Here is a 27,521-nt window from a genome sequence, read left to right on the forward strand (position 1 = left end):
CATCATCTGAAAGCAGCAGTCTTCTTTGCACCCCATTGATGTGTTTATTTTGATTCATCAACCACAGTGTTTTGGAAAGTTTCTGCAAGGGGCAAAATACATTTTGAAATGTTCAGCTGTCTTCTGAACATCTGTGAAATGTTGAAAGGTGTGCTCTCTTAGGATGGGCATTTGTTCTGCTTTATGGAAGACAGTCCTCTAGTCCAAGAACACTTCGGGGACAGCCTTCTACTTCAAGGTAGAAAGTGTTTCAGGGATGGCCAAATTCTGGCTTTCCAGATGTTGCTGGGGGAAGTGTGGGAAGCAGAACCCCAGGTGGCAATGCACTGGCACTAGATTAGGCTACTGCACTGCCACCAAACCAGAAATAATATCACATCACATCACTCTGAGACCTCATCCCACGCAGTCCTAGCTCTGTTTCTGACGTGCAAGGAAACTGAGTCCTATGGAGACCATCGCATGACGTAAGGGCACTTCCGGAGGGACTCCATTTCCAGAATACTTTCCAGGAGTCAGGTACTACCTGACTTCAAACTGCAAAAAACTGGGACGTGGGATAGCTGGCTATCACAGAAGACGGACCTCAATGGAAGGGAATGAAGTAAGATGGTTTCCCCTGCCTTTCCCTTCTTTCCCCCACTTTCCAGCTGCACATAGGATGAGGTTCGGCTGCATTTCTGGTTGTTTGAAAGGCAGTTTACATTTCATGATAAGTTTTTGTTATCGTTGAACTGTAAAGTAGGGAAATATAAAGTTTTGTAGAGCCAAGACATTTTTCAGATCTTCAGGGGCTGCAAAAAGGGGCTTAGGGACCCCATTTTCTTTACTTCCCACACCCTGTTCTCATTAGGTTTGCCAGGTTTTTCATATAGTGATATGGGATAGTTTCTTCCTATTGCTAAGTCATATCAAGACTGTCCAGGAACACAAGAGAAGGCCTATATTTCATCAAGTTGTTCCTGATTTATGATGACCCTAAGGTGAGCCAGTTGTGAGGGTTTCTTGGCAAGATTTGCTCAGGTGGGTTGCCATTGCCTTCTCTTGAGAAAGTGTGACACAAAGTCACCCACTGGAGCCCCTTCTACACTGCCATATAAAATCCAGATTATCTACTTTCAACTCGATTATGTGGCAGTGTGGACTCATATAATCCAGTTCAAAGCAAATCATGTGGATCATCTGCTTTAATAATCTGGATTATATCGCAGTGTAGAAGGGGCCTGGGTGTCCTTGACCAAATCGGTCTTTGGGGTTTCTTAGAGACCTTGTCCAACACTCAGGCTATATTGGTTGTCTAGGCAGGCCTATATAAGACCTTTTATATCTCATATTATGAATCTATATCAGTTTATTTTAATCATATAATCTACATATTAATTTATAATTTTGTAATCCACACAATTTCAGATTCTTGCTTATTGGTTTAAAGTACTACAAACCCATCCATCTGACATATTTCTAATCACATATACCTCTTATAAGGTTTACTTCCTATTTTTAATTTTTACACCAGATGAGTGTAGACACTTCATATCTTACTAATGTTCCATAATATCTTTCTTTTTTCCCTAACACCTTTCAAAAGTCTGCTTGTCCTCCCATTGCTCTTGCTTCATAAATACTGATTGCTCCTCTCTGGTCACACTGCAGAGGGCAGCTTTGTTCCCCTTCTCTCCTCTGTTATTTCTTCCTTCCACTTAGAGTCTTTAATTCCCAACATTTTCAACAACATTATCTCACAAAACTGATGCAATTTCCCAGGTCTATGAGTTCTTTCCTCTTTTCCCAATGATTATTTTCTTTTACTAACCGTCTCCAACTCATCAGCAGCCGTTTCCAATTCATGACTATCACCCCTTTTAACAGTGCTTTCTGAAACTGGAACTATAATCATCTTGGTCCCATATCCGAGTTAATGATTCTGATATTATCTCATAGTTCATATTCAAAATCTCTTGAACTTCTATTTTTGCATTACTCTTAAGATCAGTTCTCATTTTGTTAACTTCCATTCTAAATAGTCTCAGTTCCTCAAGAATGTTTAACTTCATATCCATCACCTTGGGTGGTTGTTCTGCAGATATATTCCCCTTAGTATGCATTTTGACAAGAGGTGCTATGCTGCAATTTCTCTTCTTGACCAGAAGGAATTGCTGTGCCCCCTCCATATCTATCCAACTGAAGCAGAATATAGTGTAAAAAAACCAGAATCCAGCTGGTCAAGTTCAGTTCAATTCACTTCCTTTTCATCCAGCAGATTGTAGCATTGGGTTTATCTCCCAGCACGAAAATAAAACTTCATCTCTTACACTTCCAATTCAATCTCAATTGGACATTCCAGATATATATATACACTCCACTGGCCTGATTTCCAACAGACCTCTAAAGATGCCATCCACAGATGCAGGTGAAACATCAGGAAAGAATGTTACTGGAACAAGGCCATACATTCTGAAAAACTCACAGGAACTCAATTTCAATTCTTTTACTTTCAGGTCAAGAAAAAAGTCCAGCTACACGCATTCAATTTCAACCTTTAAAGAACTGATATCTAGTACAAAATTCTTCCAAATAATTTTTTTACTCAGTACTTTTCTCTGGTTGCTGTCCTGGTTTGTGTGGAAGGGAGTGTGGAATTGTGCCTTCATACTAATAGATCTTCAAGCAGTGGTTGTTGTGCCGATGGCTGCTAGTTTTATTTAGTGATGTTTTAAAAGTTGTATTATTTTGAATTTTATGTTAGATGTGTTACAGGAGTTGTTGTTATAATTTTATGTGACATGTTTATACATACGTTCTTTTTTTTTACTTGCTGCATGTTATATGTGCACCTTGGAGTGCCTTTGTAAGGCACCCTGAGTCTCTTTGGGGAGATGGTGGTGGGATATTAATAAAAATTGTTGTTGTTGTTGTTGTTGTTGTTGTGAACTGCTTGTACAAGGGGGTCATGCATACACTTCTTACATAAACATGTCAAAAGTAAAACTACATCCATATGCTCTTGCCAAAAGATCTGTTTCAAGCCTCAAAGTGTAGGGTAACTTGATTTGAACTGGTAATTTTGATAAACTCAGGATGAAATAATCCATCTCTCACTCACTCCAAGTAATTTTTTTCTAATTTTTGTTCAGAAATAAAGAAAACATAGTAAAAACAAACAAACAACAGAAATAATACAAAAATCATGTTTATATTATGTATATAGGCAGTCCCCAAGTTATAAACATCAGGCTTACATATGACTCCTAGTTACAAAGGGGGGTGAGACATCAGGAAGTGAGAGGAAATTTATGCCCAGGAAGGGAAATTCACTCCTGTAAGAGATCATGGGAAACGGGTGTCTCCACTGAAGCCTTATCACCAATTCTTGTTTCCACACCAACTCAAAATTTTCAAAATTCATTTATCACATGGACAGAATGTGAGGCGAAATTTTCTGAACAGGGGCACAGACAGCAAAACAAACACCACAGGGGTGTTAACTCTTCCCTATGATATCCAAAACCTTTTTAAAAAATGGCTTGAGTCACACTTAAAAAATGTACCTGTTCTGTCTTACATACACATTCAATTGAAGAACAAATCTACAGAACCGATCTTGTCCGTAACCCAGGGACTGCCTGTTTCACTAAAACAAAGTTGCTGTCTAATTAGCCATTATAACACAGACCTAAATTAGAACAAGCAAACACACTAAACTAACACAAACTTAAATTAACATATACATACTACAGGAACTATTCTATGAACTTCACACTCACTGTCTGTTGATTTTTATCCCATATTATTCTACTCCATTTAGATATCATATGGCTATATTCTACTGGGGGAGCCCTCGGTGGCACAGCAGATTAAACCGCTGAGCTGCTGAACTTGCTGACCAAAAGGTTGGCAGTTTGAATCTGGGGAGCGGGGTGAGCTCCCGCTGTTAGCCCCAGCTTCTGTCAAGCTGGCAGTTCAAAAGCATGAAAATGAAAGGAGATCAATAGGTACCACTTATACGGGAAGGTAACGGCGCTCCATGCAGTCATGCCGGCCACATGACCTTGGACGTTGTCTATAGACAACGCTGGCTCTTTGGCTTAGAAATGAAGATGAGCACCAACCCCCAGAGTCGGACCCAACTAGACTTAATGTCAGGGAAAACCTTTATATTACCTTACCTTACCTTTATATTTACCTTATATTCTATTGTTAATAATATGCATCTAATTCATAAATCCAACAGTTAAGACTTGCCTCCATTGTTGTTGTAAAAAAGTAATAAACAAGTCCCAATCTTTCTTGAAGATGGTCAAAAATTTCTCCTTAATCACCATAGCCAATTTGTCCTCCTCTGCTAATTCGCACATCTTCATCGGTCATTCCTCTGGCATTGAGATAACTGGTTCCTTCCATTTCTGTGCATAGAAAAAAATTGCTGAAGTTAACATTGGAGTAGAGCCTTGTAATTTGGCTCTCCCTTGTCATTTGTCATTCTTTCCTCCTCCCCTGTAATTTACTACTGTGAGCCTAGCATCTTGGAATGTTTTGAGAAGGGTCAGGAAGAGAGATTCCACCTGAACATTGGAAAGAACTTCCTGATGATAACAGCTGTTCGACAGTGGAACACGTTGCCTGGGAATGTGGTGGAGTCTCCTTCCCTGGAAGTTTTTAAACAAAAGCTGAATAGTTACATGCTGGGGATGTTTTAAATGTATATTCGTGCTTGGCAAGGGGTTGGACTGGACAGCCCTTGTGGTCTCTTCCAACTCTAGGATTCTATGATTTTCCTTCCAGTGCAGCTCCTCCCTTTCCCCCACTCTGTCTATAAAGTTAAGACAAGCAACATTTTATCCTGATTACATTAAAAAGCATTCAGCTATGCTATTGTATGGCCAAGAGGGTTCCTTCCAAGGCGTTATGCAAGCAAATTTCACCCTTTCATCTTCCTCCCAATCTTCTTACTAAGCTGGAAAAGCCACTTGATGGTCCACCCAGATCTGCACTTTTCCCCCAATCCTATTGTTGATAACATTCTGCGTGGCAAAATCTCCACCCAGCGATGCTTAATGAACTTTTGTGGGGGAGGAAAGAAGTTCTGAATAGAAAGGGTTCTATTATCAACAAATAGTTGCTGGAAAGAACTAAATAGGATTATGAAGATTATCCTTCTTTAACAATGCCTTAAATTTTTATCTCCTTATCCTTTCCTCATTGCTTTCTCTCTCAAGACATTATGGTTTATTGTGCCTCCGCAAGGTACCTTGCATGTGATTTACACACTGAACGGCCTGGCTTTCAGAGCAAGTTAATGATATAATATCCCCATTTATATTCAGAGCAGTCAACACTTTCCAGCTCTCAGAATAATAAAACCACCTGCATTTAATATACATGGAAAAATGGGAAGGCAAATAGCAGATATGGCACAATCAGATAAGTGTAATCAGATAAAATATCACAATATTATAGCAGATCAGCATCTGGTAATGACTTGAATTTTAAAAGACTGACAAACAGCATGGCCCAAAGCAATCAGGCATACCTCATTCGGAGCTACTTATCCCAGATATGATTGCTCTTCTCATATGTTTCTGGCAGATTAAACATTCAGGGTTTCTTAGTTTAACACTTCTAGTGCTGGCTGTACTTTAGTGGAGAAACACAAGTCCTCCCCCACTGCCTTCTTTGAGAAAAAAAGGCACATACACAATTCCCTTCAACTGTTTCATTGAATTGAACCAAATTTTTACTGGCATTCTCATTCTGTAGATAAACAAAATAGCTGCTTGCACCATCCTTTGTGTGTGTCTTTCTGCACGTGACTCAGTTGTCAGAATGGAAGTCAAAACATAAGACTAGATTTTTTAATAGCTGGTATATCTCTTATGTTGGAAATGCACAGCCTCCCTGAATCCTAGTGAATTCCATCACTCGAAAGATGAATCCATGGCCAATGACACTAGTAAGATCCAGTATAGCTATAGGAGGGTTGTGCAGAACATCACCACTACAAACACAATGCTAGGAGAGTTAATGATCTTCTGTAATATTTGGACCTGTTTACCACTGTACAGGTTACTTGCAGAGATCCAGAAATGTTACTCATGGGGGACTAAAATACCAATAATCTGGTCACGCTATCTATCGCATAATGGGAGTTGGAAGGCTCTCAAAGGTTAGTGTAAAGAGGTGACAAGTTTCACAATACAGCTCCTTGCTTCTTGATAATTGGTGCCTTTTAATTTATCCTCTGCATCCCTCTGCAGCTTCTCCAGCTTTTTTAGGCTCTGTGAAAAGTGGTAGGGAGGAGGTACTGTGAAAGAAGGTATAGTTGAAACCCAACTTAAGAGCACCCCAACTGAAGAGCATTTCAAGATAAGAGCCATTACCAGGGCTCAGTTTTGCTTTGACATAAGAGCAGCATTTTGAGTTAAGAGCTAGCACCAGAAGGAGTGTGAGCTCCAGAGAGCGCGCTAATGTGAGAGCACAGGTTTCAGGGGAGCAGCCTCCATGCCCTGTGCGTCTGTGCCTCATGTATTTGTTCTGCTTTGGGAGATTGCTATTGGCTTTGCACTTGTCCGCTTTGAAGAGCTTTGGCTTAGTTGATTTTGTGTGGTGTTTATTCCTAGTATGTTTGGCTTCATGAAGAGAGAGAGGGAGAAAGTGCCAGAGAGGGAGAGAGACTGGAATGAGTACAGTATGAAGAAAATGATGCTTCTGCCTCTTCACTTTGTGCTTCCTTGACACAACTTTGAGCTTCTACAATTGTGCCACAACTTTGTGCTTCTACCATTTTAAAGTTGATCTTTCTTTTTTATTGTTCCAAGTAAATGTGCAGGTTTTGTCTTGCTGTTACACTGGCCAACACACATTGTGTTATCTCAAATGTGCTTTCTTGCCACAACCATGTTAAAGGTTTTTTTTTATTGTTCCATGTGAATTTATACATAATTTGTTATTTATAAAATGTTCTTATTTAAAGACATGTAACAAAAACGGAGAGTGGTAAGGAATTAGTAGCATTTCAATGGAAAATTTGCTTTGAAATAAGAGCAATTTGAGTTAAGAACTCAGTCACAGAACGAATTATACTCTTAACTCAAGGTATCACTGTATATTACTTTGCATGCGACTTGGCCAATCCTTATGCAGTTTTCATGACAGCTGAAGACAACTTGGCCAATCAGATCTATTCAGTACCTTAGCTTACTGCTGGTTGCCAATGTTGTCAGACCCAAGATAAACATGCATTTTGATTAAAAGGAACAATATTCCAAATCCTTTATGTAAACAGCAAGGAATATCTTAGCTGCAAGTCATAATAGCAGCAAGGAGGGCTTAGTGTTCAGGGAACCTGCTGTGAACTCCAGGTATTAAACCACATAAGGAGCATGGGTTTTATTGTCCATGGGGAGAGAATATGATATTGACACTGGTGCCAGGAATGGCCAGTGAAGAGTCGGGACCCACAGTTTAAGAAGCAGTGATCTAGGCAATGCACAAGTGATGACCAGACATGGATAGGAATAGGAAGAGCAAGCTTACAGTCTTGTCTTGCTATGAACTTGCTACTGAATTTGAAAAGGCAAGATATTACTTCTATTAATTATGCTTCTGGCTTTATTTGGATTTAGGTACTAAGCCTAAGCTAGTAAAACTCTAAATTTTTAAATGTAGTTTGGAGGAAAAAACAGTCTAAAATGTGGGGAGACAAAACTGCAAAAACAAGAAGGTTCACTTTTTTAATGCAAGAGTTAGAGCTGCATATTACAGTAGAGTCTCACTTATCCAAGCCTCACTTATCCGAGCCTCTGGATAATCCAAGCCATTTTGGTAGTCAATGTTTTCAATATATCGAGATATTTTGGTGCTAAATTTGTAAATACAGTAATTACAACATAACATTACTGCGTATTGAACTACTTTTTCTGTTAAATTTGTTGCATAACATGATGTTTTGGTGCTTAATTTGTAAAATCATAACCTAATTTGATGTTTAATAGGCTTTTCCTTAATCCCTCCTTATTATCCAAGATATTCGCTTATCCAAGCTTCTGCCGGCCCGTTTAGCTTGGATAAGTGAGACTCTACTGTATATATATAAGACTTGAGTTAACTGGGGAATGACAAAAGGCAGAATAACTAAAGATAAATAAATAAAAATAAAGGCACATATCAATGAAGACATAAGGAACGTTATTTAGTTTTCTGTTTATCTGGGTAGCTGAAATCTGAAGGAACAACTGCCTTACAGTGTTTTAAACATGTTGTTAGATGGCCCCATCTACCCTGATTATTTAATGCAGTTTAAAGCTAGCTTAAATACCCACAAAACCATGTGAAAGAAAGCCTTAATGTGTATTGGTGCTCTGAGGTTTGTGTTATCGCCATCTGGGCCTCAAATTGGTTCCAAGATTTCTTATACAATCATTTGCACAATGAAACCACTTTATTTAATACCTGGTGGAACTGAATATTGAAGAATTCATTTAAATGCTTTTCAAGACTAGACTTTTTTTTGAGCATTTGAACTTTTTAAAACTTCTTTGACCCTAGTTGGATCTATTGTACTTTATAGATTTGATATATCTTTTTAAATGTTTACCTGTTTTATTGATATTCTTTCCTCTTTCTTTTTCTTTATTATAATTACTGAAGGTGGAAGCAGAGGTTTGATCCTATTTTTACTTTTCATATTCTACATTTTTATTTTATATTTGAAGATACCATTTTTTAGACATTGAGTATTTGGATATTTTTGGAAGTACATTATCGAACTATAATGCCCGTGTTGATGACAAGTAGACCATGCGCTAATACTCTGAGAAAGGCAAGGACAGAAATAAGGATAACCATAAAAGAAGAGGCTCAGTAGAAACATCTGCAAAGACTATAAATCCCAGTCAAAGAATTCTAGATGAGATCCTGGCAATGAGGAATCAAATGACTCAAATGGGATCAACATAACAGAAAATTTATGAAAGAATTGAAAGGGGAAAGATTATCTTGCTCAGATTACAGAAGAAATAAAAGAGATTGAATAGCTTCATCTCCTGGCTTCTTCCTGCCTGGGGGAATCCTTTGTTCCAATGCTAATTAAGGTGATTAATTACAACATTCACACTGGCCTCCAACTGACAAGAGTTCTTCTCCCACCCTGGACCTTCCACAGATATATAAACCTTCCTTTCTTAGTTTTTCCCATATACCTCACAACCTCTGAGAATGCCTGCCATAGATGTGGGTGAAACGTCAGGAGAGAATACTTCTGGAATATGGCCATACAGCCCGGAAAACACATAACAACCATTTGGACTGTGATTTATATAAACGAACAATTGCTTCAGAAAAGATATGTGTAGATTCACTATGTAACTATGTGAATGTTCAAATCAAATCTCATGGTGAAGGAATCCATTGTTGGGTATTTATGCTCACAGAGAAAATAATTTCCCCTCTTTGATAGCCTTTTGAAGGCTATTTTAGATGTTCCATTTGAAACCTTTATATTGATGGGTGATTTGAATGTGGGTTACCTAAGGAAAGTGAGAGAAACTGATTTCATACCAATTGTGAAGACTGAAAGTGGGAAGGCTCCTGGACCTGATGGATTCTTTAAAAAGTATTATAAAAACTATGAAGAAAAGTTATCTATTGTCTTACAAAAGGCCTTTAGTTCAATACTAGATGATAAGAAGATTCAGGAAAATCTGGGTGTTAATTTTTCGAAAAGCTTAATGAGAGACAAATGGTAATGATATTTTAAAAAAATAATTTTTAGTGTAACTTTATGAACACATACTTAAAAAACCTAAAACAAAATCTATAGCTATATATCTCACAAACAAAAAATAACACTGAGATTACTACTAAATGTATTAGATTTTCATCTTTCCTCTCATTGTCATCTCTTGATTATTTCAGTTCACTTCTTTATATATTAATATTCTACCTACTTCAATGTGGGTTTTTTTTTAAAAAAAATAAACAATTAGTTCTCTAGATCTGTATCATTTCTCAGTCTTTCTCTTGCATTAATTGTAGGAGAGGCTCCCAATCTTTCATACAGTTGTAAATTAATTTTTCTCTTGCTAAAATAGTTAATTGATCCAATGATATTCTTTGATGCTGAAAAAGCCATTGACAATTTGAGTTGGGGCTTTTTATCTGTAATATTGAATAAAATGACTTTAGATATAATTTTATGAAGTGACTGTCTTGACCTTGAAGGAGCTGGGGGTGGTGACAGCTGACAGGGAGCTTTGACGTGGGCTGGTCCACGAGGTCACAAAGAGTCGGAAGCGACTGAACAAATAAACAACAAAAAAGACATAATTTTAATACATGATTGCCAATTAGCAAAGATCTTAAGAAATGATGAATTGACAAACTATAGTAAGATCCAGAAAGGTACTAGGCAAGGATGCTTCATTTATTAACAATTTTTCATTTTAACTTTGGGAGAGTTAATAAAAAATATAAAGAAGAAAGAAAAAAATTTAAAGGTTTGAAGATGAAGAAAGACTTAACAAAATTATGATCTTAACCCTTTAGAAACAACAATCTATCTTATTAAAATATTGGAACAATATGGAGAAAAGGCAGATGTTATAATTAACAAAAATGTTATTAATATCTCACTAGATTCTAGGGCAAAGTAAGAAGTATCAGATTTAAAAATTTCATTGCCAAATAAAATACAGCAGAGTCTCACTTATCCAACATACTTTTATCCAATGTTCTGGATTATCCAACGTATTTTTGTAGTCAATGTTTTCAATACATTGTGATATTTTGGTGCTAAATTTGTAAATATAGTAATTACTACATAGCATTACTGCATATTGAACTACTTTTTCTGTAAAATTTGTTATATAACATGATGTTTTGGTGCTTAATTTGATCTCCCTAGAGAGATCAGGTAGGCCCCTACCCTCCTCTCCTTCCGAAAGAACTTGAAAACCTGGCTCTTTCAAAAGGCCTTTGACACTTAATTTGTTGTCGGACTGATCTATCTGCCCATTTTATAATAGCCCCATTCTCGAGGTGTTGCCAATGTTATATTGCACTTTTGTCCATTTCAACTGTGAAATTACCTTCCCCATTTCGGCCCATTTCGGCACATTCTGCACTTTGCCTGGGTTCTATGAATTAGTCTCCTGTGTTAATATTGTATGTTTTATGTCGATTTTAACTATTGTTTTTACTGATATTGATGTTTTTATTGGATAATTGTTTTATTGCTGTGTTTTGATATTTGATTGTTTTATCGGGCAAGGCCCCATGTAAGCCGCCCTGAGTCCCTTCGGGGAGATGGGGCGGGGCATAAAAATAAAGTTATTATTATTATTATTATTATTATTATTATTATTATTATTAATTTGTAAAATCATAACCTAATTTGATGTATAATAGGCTTCTCCTTAATCTCTCCTTATTATCCAACATATTTGCTTATCCAACGTTCTGCCGGCCCATTTATGTTGGATGAGTGAGACTCTACTGTACTACTTATTTCTAGAAAACTATGAAAAGACATGGAAGTCCACATAACAGGATTTAAAAAGATGGTACAGTTGAAACTATCTTTACTTGGAAGTGAAAATTAAAATGAATGTTTTAACTAAGTTTATAAAAAGGGGGTATTGCTGTATGAGACCTGAAATGTTTTTTTCACTCTAGTCTGTACCTTAGTTTGGGCTAAGGAATGGCTAATATTGAATGACAATATTGTTGCCGTTGGAAGCAAGTAACTTGAGGATTGGATGGTGGGTTTTATGTGGTCTGCTAAATTGAAAGTAAATAAAGATGTTAAAAATTATGATAATCCAGTTGGAATAATGCAAGAAAGTGAAGAGTTTGAAATTTACTTTGAGTAATGGTTTGAAATATTTTTAATCAGATGCTGTACAGATAACACCAGATAAGGTTCTGAGGATATATAAGGGCAGCTCTAACAAATGTTGGAAATAAGAGCATAATTTGGAACTTTTTCTCATTTGTGGCAGCCTTGCAGAAAAGTCCAGAAATATTAAACTCAAATACATTATTAAGATTAAATTTAAGAGGACACCAGAGTTTTATTTTTTGGGAATGCTGGGATATCATTTATAATGGAAATTTGAGGGAATGCTCTAATAAATGATAACTGCCACAAGAATGATATATGCTCAGAGATGGAAGGACCCAGTCATTCAATTCCAAGAAGAATGGCTGATGAAAATATGTGAATTAGCCAGGATGGACTAATTGACTATGCTGATTGAGGAGCAATGTTTGACTAACTTTAAGAAAGTTTGGAACTTGTTCATCTTTTTTTCACAAAAATGTTGTTTTTCACAACATTTATTAACTGTGGGTTTCCTGAATCATTAGAATAATGCCTAAAGCTGAAGCGTAACTACATTATTGTTTAAAGGGAGTAGACCAATAAGGGATAATAACCATTGGATAGAGAGTGGGAAATTTGTATTTTTTTGTGTATATGTGTGTTTTCTTTGTTCTGTTTTCTTTGTTCTTTTTAAAAAGTTGCTTAGTTGTAGTTTAGTTGTAGTGGACTGGACAGTATGTAATATATACTTGTTAAATTTTAAAAATACTGTAAAGGTTTCATGTGTGTAAAGGAGTATTGAGGCTTATTTCAAGACCGCCCACAGGAACGCCCACTCTTCAATGTCATGGAAACGAACTAACACTGGGGAATCTGACAGTTTTTATCCCCGTATGTAAACAAGAGCCTTTATCTGTTTCTGCACAAATCAGGAGGTCTCAAAGCAATTGCTGCCCAACTCGTAATCCGCAATTTCTACACACTTTAAACACATTTGTAGGATGCAGTTCCATGGGGAACAGCCGGAAGTGGTTTTGCGTTGTATGATGAATTCTGTGGGAATTCATTTTAAAATGGTTTTTAAATGGTTTTTAAAGTGTGTAGAAGTGGGGGAGACCCTGCATTTGAAGAGGTCCTACATCTCCAAAATAAGCTGGAAACGATATACATACTCTTGGAATAAATATTTCAAGTGACTACATCCCTCTGTGTAATGATAGGATCAGCTCTACTCATTATTCATTTACATATAACTGGCAGTGTTACAAGGATTAACCGACCTGCTGTCTTTTAGTAAATTAGGTACAGAACTAAATATCATAGTTATTCAAGAACTTTGGCTCTTCCCCTTGTAATTTCCTCTGCCACCAGATTTGAGTCTTCATTGTTGACAACACCAAAAAGGGAAAAGAAAAAAGTAGTAGGAAATTTGCATTCCTGTTTTGTTTTTGTTTTCATATAAAACAGATTTCTTACCATCATAAAAGAGTCACAAAGCATTTCTGCCATTGTATTTTTCTCCACAGGACTGTATATTCTTCCCTTTCTTAGTAAGTGAAAGAGATTGGTGAGCAAATTTATTAGGCATGCATTGTGCCCATGGAAACAGATGAGGAATGATTTGTCATGAGTCTCTCTTTGTTTTGACAAAATGTGTAGCTCCAAGCTCAGAGATATATCCCCCTTTCTCTCTTGTCTTATTTATTTTTTTCTTGTCACCCTTATTGCCTGGGGCTAAGCCCCTATAGTTCTTTGTTCTTTTCCTTGTGATTTCTTGGTTCTCGACTGTGGAGTTTTATTTCTATTTACAGGGACAGTATATTCAGGTGGAAGTGCTCTTGACATCAAGGCTACAACTATGGACTTTACCATACAGGCCCATGGATTCGCCCTGCATTGGGGCAACTTGATAGGCTCCCAGCGGGGGGCACGGAGAAGCCACCACTCCATGCCCCACATTGCTCACCTTACCTTCTCCCCCATCCCATGGGGGGAAGGTGTTACCACCTACTCTCCCCCCCCCCCCATTGAAGTTAAGACCTCCCTTTTTGGCATAGGGCCCAGCTAGAAGTCCCTTTACATCTTGTGAAGGACTCTGTGCCAAAAAGGGAGGTGAAGCAGCCTGTGATGGGCAAATAGGCCCATTGATGAGGTTGTAGGGCTGGATCTACACTGCCATATCATCCAGTTCAATGCATTAAATTTGAATTCTAAAACTGGATGATATGGCAGTTTAGATCCAGCCTATGACTGTACAATGAAACTGCAGCTTTTGAAACCCTTTAATCAGTGGTTCCCAACCTTTTTTTGACCAGGGCCACTTGACCAGGGACCACTTTGACTAGGGACCTCTTTGACCAGAGACCACTCTCCAACATTAGTACCAAAAGGGTTACAAATCAGTTTTGGTCAACTTTAGATTTGGTTTGGTTATTTGAGGTGCTGATTCAGAAAATTGCATTGGGTAGACTACATCAGCTCTAGTTTCTGATACAGAACATATGCCATCCATTAGTCATCATCTGTTCACCCACAGGAAACCAGAATTAATAATCTAGAGCTGATGTAGTTTATATAATGCAATGGTTACCTATGTGGAAAGGAGAGGAAATAAAATAAATAAAATAAATAAGGAGGAAAGAGGTTTGCGCACCGGATTTTTATTCTTGAGGCCCACTGCTGGGTCATGGCCTACAGGTTGAGAAACACTGGTTTAAACAGAGACTGGACATATCCATGAGAATAAACCTATCTCTTTTCTATGGATGTGCCCAATAACCCTTCAAAGCTGGTACCAACAGGCATAGACCCATAATACAATCATGTCACCAACCCAAGTCTTTTCTGAGAGTGAAGAAGGTCACTGCTATTAGGCAGACTGAGGCATACCAGAAAATGGCAGCAAATATTTACTTTTTTGTGGTTATTATGTATTCTTTTTAAACACTCTATAGATTGTGAGATTATGTGGGTGCTGTGTTTCATCTACCAAACTAACTTTAGATTACTTGCTTTGCTTGGGTGTGCATATAGTTTTCTCTTGTGTTTCAGGTCAATCTTCCCTGTCAGAATTAATATGAATCACTGATGTGATTCAATATATTTTCAATATACTGTAGTGATGCCTAAGTGGCTCCTAAAGCCATTTTGAGCTCCCCAGTTTACTAAACTTAGTTTAGGGTTGTATCTGAAAAAGACAAAATCCAGCAGTAGATAGTGATACCATAAGCCTGAAAACCTATTTGAGGCCAGGTTGGAACTTTGCATCTTGTGCGAGCAACAGCAGACTGCTATCCTCGGCAGAATGGTTACCAGTAGAGAGGTCCTCAACCTTTGATCCTTCAACATTTTTGAACTTAAACCCCCAGAATCCCTGTTCAGTGGCTTCCCTGGTTGGATCTTCTTGAGGCTGAAGTCTAAAATATTTGGGGGACCTTGGAATATTTTTCACAAATGTTTGTGTAAATAATTGAAGCATTTTTTGTGTGAACTTGATAGCTTCAATTTCTCTCCATGTTTTTCAATCACATTGTGCTTTTTGGATTATGAGAGGAGGTTGAAACACTGGGGGAGCATATGATGAGAAATAAGTAGGCCAGTACTATCCAAGACCCTGAAGCATATGGAAAAGCTCCTATGATGGGTGATGTCATTAAGCGTCAACCATAGTTGGTGAAGGGCCGTGGGAGTGCAGTGGGTTGAACCACTGAGTTGCTAAACTTGTTGATTGGAAGGTTGGCATTTCAAATCCGCAGGACGGGGTGAGTTCCCGTTGATAGCCCCAGCTTCTGCCAACCTAGCAGTTCAAAAACATGCAAATGTGAGGAGATAAATAGGTACCGCTCCGCTGGGAAGGTAACAGCGCTCCATGCAGTTATGCCAGCCACATGACCTATGAAGTGTCTATAGACAACGCTGGCTCTTCGGCTTAGAAATGGAGATAAGCACCATCCCCCAGAGTTGGAATTGACTAGACTTAATGTTGAGGGAAAACCTTTACCTTTACCTTTATAGTTACTGAGTGTACTATCCAAATAAAATGTAAGTCTACCAAATGAAGAAAATATAAATACACAATTTTCAAAGCAGTACCCTCATCGTGAAATTTGTCCCCTTCAACCTGAGAAATGGAAAAGCAGGTTCAGGACCTGAGAGCGGAGAGCTCTAGTTCTGTCTGGCTCTGAGAAAAGGACTGAGGCCCCTTCTACACTGTCCTTATATCCTAGGATCTGATCCCAGGTTATCTGCTTTGAACTGGGTCTCCACTGCCATTTAATCTGGAATAAGAAGATAATCTGGAATCAGTTCCTGGAATATAAGGACAGTGTAAAAGGAGCCTGAGAGGGGGAAAATTAAAACAGGAAAAGAAGAGAAAAAGTATGAATATAATAATAATAATTGTTCTCCCTTAACCATTTGTTTTAAAAAGTGAAAATCAACACAGTTCTCTCCCAGATCCCCAACAGACTTCTTTTTGATTTGCAATTCACAGAAAGGAAACATTTGCTGATTTATTGCTTAAAAGACTGCCATCTTTCTTCATCATTTTGAAAGAGAGCTTTTTAAAAAGTTTGACTAGATATGATCTTTCACAGCTTAAAAGATATTTCAGCTTATAGCAGAATGGAAAAACTTGGCATCTGAATGTCACTGGAGCAATATTTCCACATAAAAGAAAAGTAGGACACATTATTTCTTACGCATGGCATATGAAAACATGGGATGGAAACAGATAAAATGGATGTAGTCCTGCTAAACTTTGCCTGTGAAGTGGAAGGTGTGAAATGGCTTCATCTGAGTCTATAGGGGTTTGAATTGTGGGCCTCCAGATGTTGTTAGGCTGCAATCACAGTCAGTGGTGAAGAATACTGGAACTATAGTCCAACATTATCTGGAGGGCTACTCAACTTTCCAGCTGGTCTAGTACATCTCCTCTTCTATCACAGCCACTACCACCAAACTCATTAATCTTTCCCAGTATAATGTAGAAAATATCCTGGTGTTGGTAATCGGTTCTTGTTATAATAAATCATTCTGGGACAAAGGTGGGCAGGATGAAATGAGAAAATATCTAGAAGAATCCTATTTGTACAATTAGAAAAAACTACCTTGGCATTTTAGAGGCATTCTTCTTTGATTGATAAAATGTTGAAATGTCTCACGCACAGGAAAATACTTTTTTGAGAATAGCTCACTGGGGTTAAATTAACATTCTACAAATGCCTCAATTTATGGCCAGGCATATCTTTGGTCCTGTAAAAAATTAGTAATGCCAAATACTAAGACCTTGTTAATGTCTTAATAGGTTGATGGGGCCAACCAAGCATGCACACAAGGATAATTTAAACCAGCAATCAGTTCCTAAGAGCAATTATATGTCTTGTGTTTTCCTCTGCGTCGCCCTCTCTCTGCCTTTCAAGGGGAAGTGTGTCCCAGACAGATCTCCAGAACTTGATGTTATGCTTTGATAGGAGGGCAGTTTGGGGTGGAATAAGGAGTGGGATCTATAGTTCAGGATTCTTTGTGTGTTTCTTTTTGTGTCAGAGCAAAGCAGAATACATTTCTGTGCACTTTGACAGATCTTCAGGATCTTTGTCAGTTGGCACAAGGGTTTCTCCAGTGTTGATGATAGTAAACAGATTCAAATGGGGGAGTACAAATTCTAATAGTGCCAAAAAGTGCAACATGTTTATTATAGGAATGAAAGTAGGTCATAACTTTCTGAAAGAAAATAAAGACACTATTTGGCTTAAGAGCAGTCCTGCCCAGGCAGCAATTTTGGAGAGGATAAAAAAATAGCAAATTCTGGGCACTTCTACACATGACAACATCACAGGAGGAACTGGGATATTATATCCCAGTTCATCCCAGGATTTAGTCCCTTTCCCCAACTCAAGCCTTGGTCTTTCCCGCCCGGGGAGGGGTAACAGGGGTTGACCCGGGAGGGCATCGAGGCACCCCTCAGCCCCCATTTAGCCCATAAATGTACCTGAGGGGCCTGGCTGCATGCTCAGGCCCCTCCATCCAAAGCTATTGACACATCAAAATGATGTATTAGGAGGTTGGGAAGGGGGAGAAGAGGAGTGTGGGGTCACCATCCCACTCCTTTGAGTTCCAAGTGAGAGGTCCCATGAGTCAATCCCCAGGAGTCAATCCGGACTATTCAGTAAGGTCCAGATCTGTTGAGGTGTCAAACTAATCTGGGGTAAACGGGGAAATCCAGATTAAATCCCACTTTACTCCAGATGTTATATACCATACACATATTAAATATGAGGCTTATCTAAAAATGAAGGAGAAACATGGCAACTTTAGTAACTAAATAGACAGTGATTCAAAGCCAGACTCTGAAGAGTGAATGGCTCAAAAACCTAGACCAAGATGGAGGAATATGTCAGTTCAATTAGTTATGCGTGTGAAGAAATGTATGGATTTTTACAAAATAAATACTTATCAAAATGGACTGAAATACTTACCATCTATACCTAGAGCAGCAACATGTGGAATGAACTCATTTTATGTGTATGACTCCATGAGATTGAATAGATTGTGACTTGATACTTAGTAAATTTCATTTCAGGATAGGAATTTATAATGTGGTTCAAAACTTATTTGTAGAGCTTTCATTTTGTACAGGCAGAACTCTTTAGACCTTAATCAGGATCATTATATTGTGCAGCATAATGGAGTATATGGAAATAGAAAAAAAAAGTTGTTTATATCAGGAGACAGAAAGAATTAACACATGAACAATGACTCCATTGTAATAAACTAATGCAATTCATTACCTGCAAATAATATGGCAGATATGTCATCATTTTTATTAGAAAGAATTCTGCTAAGTTTAAGAAGTTTTCTGAAAGGAAAAAAAAAAGGAAAATGAAGAAATTTGTATTCTAAATGTTTTGGATCAGAAATGTACTCTCTTGATTGAAGAAAGGAAAATAAGAAAGTAATTCACCTGATGAATGGGGGAATAAAAGCTGCCATGGGTGTTGAAATAAATCATACTCCTTACTTGAATCAAAACAGATCCAATCTGCAAGGGAAGCTAACTCTTTGTGTTTTCAGGGGAAGGTGACGTAAAAGGTGAATTATTTCTTGAGATCCATCTGGTGAATGATCCCCTCTCCTGTTCTCTCTTCCATATGGAAACTGGTAATTCTGTGTAGAGTTATGTGACTGGAAAAGTTTGTTTTAGTTTTCCAGCAAATGCTTGTTGAGATGGATGGTAAGATGATGTGAGTAATTAATTCTTTAATTCCTTAATTATCTGTGTTGACCACAGGATCTACACCAAGGCTGGAGAACTAGTTTTGGATGGCTGGATAACAAGGATGCTCATATTCATTGCCTTCCACAGGATGGGATGCATAAATGAGCAGCATGAATAGCAAACTGTGTGAAATGGGGTAAAAATGAAACACAAAGATACAGAATGGCGGACGCCTGGCTCGATAGCAGTATGTGTGAAAAAAAAATCTTGGAGTTCTCGTGGACAACAAGTTAAACATGAGCCTACAATGTGATGCGGCAGCAAAAAAAAGCCAATGGGATTTTGGCCTGCATAAATAGGAGTATAGTGTCTAGATCCAGGGAAGCCATGCTACCTCTCTATTCCACTTTAGTCAGACCACACCTGGAATACTGTGTCCAATTCTGGGTGCTGCAATTGAAGGGAGATGTTGACAAGCTGGAATGTGTCCAGAGGAGGGCAACTAAAATGATCAAGGGTCTGGAGAACAAGCCATATGAAGAGCAGCTTAAACATGCTGGGCATGTTTAGTCTGCAGAGGGCTGAGAGGAGACATGGTAGCCATGTATAAATAATGTGAGGGGAAGTCATAGAGAGGAGGGAGAAAGCTTGTTTTCTGCTGCCCTGGAGGCTAGGATGCAGAACAGTGGCTTCAAACTACAGGAAAGGAGATTCCACAAGAACATTAGGAATAACTTCCTCATTGTGAGAGCTGTTCAGCACTGGAACTCTCTGCCCCGGAGTGTGGTTGAGGCTCCTTCTTTGGAGGCTTTTAAGCAGAGGCTGGATGGCCATCTGTGGGGGGTGCTTTGAATGTCAGCTTCCTTTTTCTTGGCAGGGGATTGGACTGGATGGCCTGTGAGGTCTCTTCCAACTCTATGATACTATGATTCTATGAAAGTGATTTTGTGTTGGGGGATTTCCATTTAATAGGATCCTCACTCTGATTTTCAGCAATTAACTCTCTTTGCATCACAGTCCTCATTAGTAGTCCTCTGTTTTACTAATGTAGATGGGACACAGCCAGTAGTGTAAAAAGATAAATTCTGAAGTGGAAGAACATCATGGCAGCCCCTTAAGGGCTACCACAAAAATGCCAATAAGCAAACAAAGACTGGAATACTATAAAGCTAATAGATCTTCACTGATTATTCAAGATCAAGCCCAACACTTTAGATTACAACCGGGACATCGTAACAACAATAAAGTGCTGATCAGAATATCATTTTCCTCTCTGGCTACAATGGGATTTGCAGCTATACTCTGAAGGAACATGGTACTGGAATTGATAGGAGACACCATTGTCTCTGCTAAATAGAAAGTCCCCAGGCTTTGCTCCTGTGATCCCCGCCTCCATTATATCCTTGGTTGCATCCCTTCTTACATTTTGAGAGGCGTTTGTGGAGAAATAGGTGGAAGTGGAGTGGAGGAGGACTTGGTTTTTCCTTAAAAAAAACTGCTAGATAGAAGCTATGGTTCTTATTCTTTCTTATGGTTGAAAAATAATATTGAAAAATATTCAAAACAAGATTGAAAAACGTGTTCCTTGAATGCAGAGAAACCCTAATGAGAAAAAGTCACAAACTGCAAATGGCCTTCAGACACTGTATTTTCAAAGTCTTACTTGCAATGTGAAGAAATAGCTAAAATAACCTGTTGCTCTCCCCAAGAAGAAAATTAGTGAAAATTTATATCCTAATTTGTCAGCTCACTCCAGCCGCTCCCAAATGAAGACAAGAGACTCACTCTGTTATCACTGAGAACTTTACTGTAGGAAACCTTGACACAAAAAAAGCCGAGAGTGCTGATCGGCCCACCGAGACTCCCTTATATACACTCCCCCCACATTCAAAGTAGCAATTCCCGCCTAGAGAAAACCCCGCGCAATTCTCCCCGCCAAACACGCCAGCTGTTTCTCTTCAGGGCCGAGAACCGCAGGTGCCTTATCATTCTGTGATGTCAGCGTCCTTGATTTCTGGCGCCAGAGTACAGGCCCTGAAATCAGGGTCCTGACACTAATTCTTTACATAAACAGTTCCTGAGTTTGGATAATAGCAGTTCTCTGGCACTACATGCATGCATCCTAATGATGAATTCCTGAAATTTTAGTCCCAAAATCTCAGGAGGAAGGAGGGAAAGTCTGGGATAAATGAAACTGGGTTTGGGACATATAATTCCTTTGCTACACATTCCCTTCTGTCCCTCTAGCCTGCACAAGGTTGTTCCTGTATCTATTTTTTAAATTACATGCATGTAATGTTGTCTCTCATCTTTTTCTTCCTTTCTGACTACTCTTCACCTTTATGGTCTCTGTTGAGTTGATCATTTTGTAAATCAGTTCTACATATTGATTAAAAATGTGTAACTAAGATGCAGCTAGATTACTGAATGGCTGGATTTCATTTTGAAGTTCTTGTTCTATTCATATTAATTTGAGTTATCTTTTGCTGAAAACTTCCATGAAGATGATAATTAAAAACAGCAGATGAGTGTTCACTGAGCAGAAAGAAAAAAAATATAGAAAACAGATGTGATGCAAGAGTTTATTAGAATGATTGCTGGAGTACAACATTTACAACATTTACCTTTCACATGTCTTTTCGATAAATTAATACATGCAAAGGACTTCACAATGCAAACATACTGAATTAGATTCAGAAATAGTTATTAATTCACATATAAATCCCATGGATTTCAGTGGATTTTCCTTAAGGACTTCGTCAACCAGGCAAATTTACCCATCATATGACGCTTTCAGCATATGCCAGATTCTATTAAATGAAATACAGCTACATCTGGTGGGGCTCCATCCCCGAACTGTGCTGAAAGTATTGTATGAGGAAGCAATGAGGCGAGCATGGGTGGAAGCCGGTCAGAAATGCTTTCCCTCGTATGATAGGGAAGGCGGTGCTCCAGGCTCTGTGGGGTGATGGATTCCCCTGCTCCCCACAGATTTTTCAAGTTAGGTGGCTTAATCTGATTAGGTCCTAAATCTGATAGGCAACCTTAACTGAAATACCCATGGGCTACGTGGAGTTAGGACAGGGCCAAAGCTCCTTCACCTGGTGGAAACATCTCTTCTAGTTCATCTCAGGCTGCTTCTGCACAGCCATATAATCCAGATCAGAATGTGGATTTAAGAAATCCAGTACTACTATGGAGTCTCCACAAACACCCCAGGAATCGTGAAAAACCTCCTGCGGTGCCCAGAAAGAACCCCTAATGCCTAATCGATCCAACAAAACAACATTTTTTTTTCTTATCCTTTTTGGAGAAATGTGTTGAACTACAGCAACCCATCAGAAGATGTTCAGCAATAGAGCTCATCTTCCAATTCAAAAACAAAGAAGGAAGGGAAAGCGATTTCTTCTTGGGGAGGGAGGGAAAAGGTGTTGAGCATAAGCATGCCATATCTGGTTCCCCTATCCAAATTTTCCAGGGATGGCGCTATTTACATGAGTACTACTCATGTTCTTCCCAAATTTCTGTTATGTGGTGTCCATACATTGATCAGCTGCGGCACATTTTATCGCCAATTTTGGACTTTCTCCTGATTTTGAAACACGTGTTTTCTAGGTGGATGCGCACTGCAGTGTGTATTAGGGGTGTGTGTTTTCTAGCCCCCCTTATAATCCACATCATTCTGAATTTCAAAACATGTGTCGACGGGGCCTCAGAGACCTATAAATAGAGAATTTTGCTGCCAGAATGATTTCGCTGACCAAGATCTGCCAGCAGAGAAGCCAAAAGTGGGCAGGGTAGGGCAAGAAAGAGCTAGGGCAAGGGAAAAAAACCAAGTAAACATAGATCCAAACCCCATCTAATACAGGGATAGAGCCCAATGCCATCAATGGGTTAGCCTAGGACCAAAATGGCCTTAAGTAATTTGCAAACCCCTTAGACCAGTGGTTTGCAACCTGTAAGTCCCCAGATGCTTTGGCCTTCAACTCCCAGAAATCCTAACAGCTGGTAAACTGGCTGGGATTTCTGGGAGTTGTTGGCCAAAACACCTGGGGACCCACAGATTGAGAACCACTAGCTTAGTCTAAGGGTGCATACACTGAAAAATGGATGCAGTATGATGCCACTTTAACTACCATGATGCAATGCCATGGAATCTTGAGAGCTGAAGTTTTACATGTTCTCTAGCCTTCCCTGTCCAAAAATGCTGTGCCTCACTAAACCACATCTCCCAGAATTCAATAGCATTGAGCCATGGCAGTTAAAGACATGTTAACCTGCATTAATTTTACTGTGTAGATGCAGCCTGAGAGAGATTTGCATTTAATATATTTCAAGCTGGCCTAGAACCAACTTAGTTGGCCCATTGTCATTTTGGCTAGTCATGCTTACATTTCAAGGGTGCATCTACACTAGAATTAATGTGGTCGGGTACCACTTTAACTGCCATGGTTCAATGCTGTGGAATCAGGGAAGTTGTAGTTTAGTGGAGAACCAGCATTATTTGGTAGAGAAAGCTAAAGAACTTGCAAAACAACTCAACTGATTCCATAGCATTGATCTGTGTTAATCTCCATTAATTCTATATTGTATAGGCACCCCACGTCTGGATCCAACCTGTTGTCATGTTTGATAAAGGGAATATGATAATACATGAAGATATGGCATCACCAAAAATTTCTGGTGCCAGAAGAGTGCAGGTTATTATAGAACCTGCAGTCACCCTGATCGTATTTCCAATATAGTGAGAAACGTTTGGAATTATCACAACAGAAAAATCATCTCCATTTGCACCATGAGGCTGGTCCTTCCCCTCTTCTCTTTTTTAGCTCACATTTCTTCATCTTTTATTAAGGTTATTAAGGTTCTTTGGAACAGACTTTGAGGGAGTACTGGGAGGAGAGTTTTTCTTGGGTGGTGTGTGTGCGTGTGCGCGCCTTTCTCTGTTGATAGAACTTATCATCTTGGCAAAAATTGTTGGGGATCCAGCCACATGGCATAATTGTTGTGCTGTTATTTTATTTCATTTTAACTGCCATTGTTCCAAGGCTACACCCTAAAGCAGGCATGGGCAAACTAAGGCCCCAGGGCCTGATGCGGCCCCCTGGGTGCTTACCTCAGGACCTCCTTATTTTCCTTGGCCTCTTGGCATAAGGACATGGTGGCCCACCACATCCTTATTCCAAAAAGATGAGGGAGGGAGGCACACAGCAGTTGAGAGCCCTCTGGAGCACTCAGCCACCATGTGTCTTGCCCTCCTCCCAGCATAAGGACAGTACGAGTGGCCCCATCCTTATACCAGGAGGACAACTCGAGGAAGGCATGCAGAGGCTGAGAGCCTTCTGGAACACTCTCAGCCATTTTCTGCCTTGCCCTCCTCCTGACATAATGCCAATAAGACAGCCCGAGAATCAGGGGAGGAGGATCGGGGCAGTTACCATGTGTCTTGCCTTTCACCCAACATAAGGATGCGGAGAGCAGCCCCGTCCTTATACCAGGACAACAACCTGAGTATGACCACTGCCCTGCCCTTTTCTGGTCCTCACTCAATGTGTGTCCAGACCCCCTCCTTCCTGGTCTGGCCCTCCTGGCAATGTGGCCCCAAGGCAAAAAAGTTTGCCATGCCTGCCCTATACTGTCGAAGCCAGGAATTCCATAAGATGTAACAATGGCAGTTAGTTATATTATAATGTATTTATTAGTTATTTTGAATTGTTTGGAAGCCGCCTTGGATCCCACTGGAAAGTGGCATATAAATGCAATAAATATAAATAAATACAATGGAATAATAGTACTCTAATTTTCGAATGTGTCCTGTTTTGTCTTTCAAGAACAGCCTTAAGACACTGTGGTAAGTAAATGAAAACTGCTTTACTTTAGCAAAACATAAAGTACAATACACTTGGTGAAATAATGCAAAAGAAAGCCAGGAAGTCTTACTTCAGACAGGCATAAATCCAGATGCAGACTAGGAGCAAGCATACAGAGAGAAGTCATTAGAGTCAGTTTGTTACCAGCAAGAGCTAGCTGCACCTGCTTCGGCTTTTATAGCCCTGGGTCCCCACACAGCTGCTAGGGCAGTTCCTAATTACTCAGCTGCATTTCTGGCAGCTAATCTAGCTGAATGACATCTCTGCTCTGTTTCCTTTCACCTCTCCTGGAAATAGGGTACTAACAAAGTCTCCTCCTCAGACTCCAACTCGCCCTCAGATTCATGAACACTTTCCTGCTCCCCTTCCTCTTCTGAAGAAGAGGAATCTCTCACAGAATGTGAATAGACACCTCAGTCATCAACCCAAAATATTTTCTTCAGAAATGTTAATTATCAGGGAATATCTTTATATCCTGCATTTCTTAAGAGAAGACTTCGCCAAATAATACAACACTGTATTTCGTATCTGTGGAAGGCAATTTAAAAATCCCACTTGACCATGGAATAATTTTCAACGAGAGCGAGTAGGGAATCATAACAAACAAATCTGTAGCTTTCCCAGCCTAATGAATGTTCAAAATGTCTTCAAATGACATGCTGCAAAGATATTGTGCATCCATACCTTGTTTTTTCCCTGTCATCAAAACAGCTTGCCTTTGCACTAGGCTAGAACTTTTAAGAAAGGATTTCAAACCTTCATCTATTTGTGTTCTTGCAAAATGTCTGGTATCTGAAAACAATGGTTTCAAAGATAATATTCTTCACAGCAGTGACAGCCCTTTTTGTCCAATATAGCTTTGATTTTTTACTATTGACACATAAACCTTCTGAAGTATTTAATTTGGTTTCTTTTATGTGGCTTTTGGTGAAAAGTGATACACAGGAAACTTGGAAAGGAAGAGGGAAAAAAGGAAGAAACTTTCCAGTTTTTAGTTCATGCTCGTATTATTTATTGTATCACTTTGTAGAAAAATCCCATTGGGACCTACCTTTAACATCCCAGGCTGCTCCAAAGGCCACACTCAGTTCTAATTACCAGTGTAAACAGGGATTCTTCTCACCAATTCAAGCGGCGTTACTTCAGTTTTACACAGGTAGAGCTGAGGATAGTATATGCCCCTGGGTCTCTGTATGAGAAGGTGAAGAAAATCAATTTCAATATTGAATAAGATGCCTGTGGAGAAGGTCACTAAACTCTATAGGACCTGAATTTTAATGAAGGAATCTAACAACATGGGGGGGATCAAAGAAACTTTAATATGTGCTTTTTTAGAACTGTACATGGGGATTTGTGTGTGTGAGAGCGCATAAAGTTGAGATTTAAATAAAGGTGCTTTGTTCTCCACAATGTGCAGAGAGCTTTGCTTGAAATGTTCTCTAGAGAGGTACCTTTGCCACGGTTGCTTGCACAAAATCTTAGCTCATTACTATTTATTTATTTATACCTACGTATAGCATTATTGGAGTACATGTGTTTAGCAGGATATCAAAAAGGAATCTCAGAAGGCTTACAATGGAATATATACTCAGCCCACCACATTCACTGTGTTTAGGGGCACAGGACCTCAGTGAAGGTGAAAAACTGTGACTAAGGAGATTGCTTTTCTTCCTGAAGAATGCTTTCCCCAACAAGAGTACTTTTGGCTCCTCCCACAAATTGAGGAAACGTTTCCTGTGCGGTCGCATGCTGGGCCTGTAAGAATGACTGTTTACAGGACGTGCCTTCTGTATGCCCAACGGGACGCCGGGGTGCCTCAGCTGAAGGGTCCCTTAGATTTCTCAACACAAAGTTCTAGTGAGACTCAAAATAAGTTCAACAAAGCTCTTTAGTTGGGCTTAAATCTTCAAACAAATGCTTTAAAACTTTGGAAAACCGGTAGCTTTCTCAATCTGCTGTCAGGGGCAGGCAACTGTTGGTAAACTGTTCCTTTTTTCCTTTGGGAAATCTTCTGACCCCTCCCTGGGCAATCTTTCTCTACCCTGCTGGCGTGAGGCCCCTTCTCCCGGTTCCAAGCTGCGTTATGGATGGCTCGAGTGGTCCCTTACCAGGCAAGGTTGCTGTGGATTCAGTCAAACTGGAAGGTGTCCCTTTGATTTGCTCCACTAAGGTTGTAGGAACTGTGCTGTGGAACTATTCTTTATTCCCCCAGCAAAGCTGTGAGAAGTGAAGCTTTTGTGCAGGTGGGAAAGAGAATCCCACACGTCCTGCTACTAGGCTTCCAACAGTGAGACTGGGCAAAATCTCCTCTTTCCCTCCAAAACCCTGGGAAAAGGGGCGGGTCTAAAGATTCCTGACGATGATTGCCAAGTTGTTAGCCCTATGATTGCAATCTGAGAGAAGTTACCCTACAAACTGGTAATGCAAGCAAAGGCTTAAATCTCCTGGCACTACCATGCCAGCACATTTGCTTTTAAACCTGGGAGCAACAAATGCCATCACATTAGAGAATTGGCCAAACATCCAAATCATTACCAAAAATCCACTTCCCCACCACCTCCTGAAACGTTTGAAAAGAATGCTGGCCTCCCACGCTTAAAATACGCAAAGAATGCTC

The 27,521-nt window shown here is 39.3% G+C and overlaps 1 long non-coding RNA gene across 1 annotated transcript; it reads right to left on the minus strand.

Annotated features, from left to right (window-relative positions):
• Positions 1-2,915: 2,915 nt before the first annotated feature.
• LOC134296582 (uncharacterized) lies at positions 2,916-27,521 on the minus strand. The gene is made up of 3 exons (XR_010003379.1): positions 27,013-27,521; positions 25,956-26,093; positions 2,916-4,403 (listed from the first exon to the last, which is right to left on the minus strand). It is a non-coding gene; the product is annotated as an uncharacterized LOC134296582 (long non-coding RNA).

Source organism: Anolis carolinensis, chromosome 2 (genome assembly GCF_035594765.1).
Source record: "Anolis carolinensis isolate JA03-04 chromosome 2, rAnoCar3.1.pri, whole genome shotgun sequence".
NCBI lineage: Eukaryota > Metazoa > Chordata > Lepidosauria > Squamata > Dactyloidae > Anolis > Anolis carolinensis.